Here is a 2,194-nt window from a genome sequence, read left to right as displayed (position 1 = left end):
ACACACACTTTAACATATGATTGTGGGTTGCATATTGGATTATTACATTATTTATGTTCTTTTGTTAAAGGTAACAACTAAGGGAAAGAGATGATTTATAAATTGCAAAAAAAATAAATAATAACGATAGTAAAAACATAGATAAGTTTGGTTTTATAGCCTCCTCAACCTAAGTAATTAAGTCTGAAAGGGTGTTTTAACACCTAATACCCTAAAGTTAACTGATTTGGGAGCTATTGGCCCAACGTTTGTTACATGGGTTGAGGAGAAAAGTTTAAGGGAATTAAACATTGCACTATCTACGTATCAGTAGTTACAACCCGAGTTACTAAGCTTGTAGGGGTGTCTCAACACCTAATGCCCTAAGACTAACTAGTTTAGGAGTTATTAGCCAAAAGCTCATTGCATGGGTTAAAGATGCATTGTGTTTTTAAGTTATATATATATTAATAAAAAAATAAAAAAGAAGAAAAATATAATAATCTCAACTTAAGGAAGTTAACCTTAAACATTAGAACAAAATTTTTGTTTTCTTCCAAGTAAAACCCCATAACTATGTGTTGATATATTAAGCATAAAAGAAAGGTTTGTTAATATCTTGTTTAAAAGTTATTGAGCAGATATATAAATGTAATGAGAGTTTGTTTATTTTGTATAGATTAATGAAAGTTGAATGATGAATGCTTTAGTTTGTAGGATTTACAAATTATTTTTCTACTTTAACGCTTTGATCACTAGGGACTAGTAATAAGTTGGTTGGAGGAGTGATTAGTACTTAAAAGTGTATTTTTATTAAGGTTTTATATCATTATTTTGCACTTGAAATATCAATAACTCATTAATTAAAGCATGTTTTATAATAACAAGCCTGATACTATAAAATTCCTTTAATTTATAGAAAATGTTTATCCTAAATGTAGGCCTATCATATAAATTAAAGGATTGATTGATGAGTTGAAGTACTTAAATTGAAAGGACAAAGAAATAAAGCTTAGAAAAGAGATGCTAGTTTAGTCCAAACTGAAACATTACTTGGTAATTGGATCATATTTGAAGTTGTAGAACTTGGATTTAGGTCTACTTTATATAGATGAAAAACTAAGACATAGGCCTAAAACTTTCATGAGGAAGGCAATACTTAATTCTGTTGTTTAGAAGTCTAAATCTTAGCAACAACGTAGAAGTCTGAATCTATCCTGCAGCCCGGACATTGTTCAGTATTCAGCCCATATCTTGAGTTCTAGAAGTCTAAATGTAGATGAATTAGAATAATATCTTCTAAAATTACATATAGATCCACCCATTTCTTGGTTTCACCCACAGCGACGTGTGGATCCACTTATCAACAATGGTGGCGGCGCATAGAGACCACATGTCGTCATTGTTCTTATGCTTCTAACCTTGATTTTAGTATACTCTAGACACATCAAACACCTTGAAAGGTTGGTCTATAACTCAAATTAATTTTTGGACAAATTGACTAAAAATTATGAGTTTTAGGATAAAATCTCATTGTTGTGTATAATTTTAGACTGTTTGGACACATTATTTGATATGAATTTATTTGTGTTTTTGGTTTGATAATTTGTGTTGAATTATGATTTTATTTTTAGGGTTGAGTTTATGTTGACTTGAACATTAAGTCCTAATTCATAAGTTGTGCTTGGATTGATATTGATTTATTCAAATTAGCTTGAAATTTGAATATAAATGCATGAAATTAATAAGATTTGTGTGGATGTTTGGCGTTATTTGGTTTGGAGTTGATGAGCAATAATTTTTTTTGAATTGATATCATGATTAAAATAGTCTTGATAAAAATATTTTATTTGAATCTTGCCAAATTATTAGTACTTAAAAGTGTATTTTTATCAAGGTTTTATATCATCATTTTGCACTTGAAGTATCAATAACTCCTTAACTAAAACATGTTTTATAATAATATATCTAATAATATAAGATACTTTTAATTTATGGTAAATGTTCATTTTAAATGCAAGCCTATCACATAAATGAAAGGATTGATTTATGAGTTTAAGAACTAAAATTGAAAGAACAAAGAGATGGCCAAACTTAAAAAAGAGATACTGGTGCAGTCCAAATTAGAACACTATTCTTTAATTGGGTTATATCTGGAGCTGTAGATCTCAGATTTAGGTCCACTTTATATGGATGGAAAGGTAAGAAATAGGCC

This window comes from Populus euphratica, unplaced genomic scaffold, assembly GCF_000495115.2.
Source record: "Populus euphratica unplaced genomic scaffold, PopEup_1.0 scaffold1831.1, whole genome shotgun sequence".
Taxonomy (NCBI): domain Eukaryota; kingdom Viridiplantae; phylum Streptophyta; class Magnoliopsida; order Malpighiales; family Salicaceae; genus Populus; species Populus euphratica.
The sequence above is the reverse complement of the archived record's forward strand: the minus strand, read 5'-3'. Positions refer to the sequence as shown.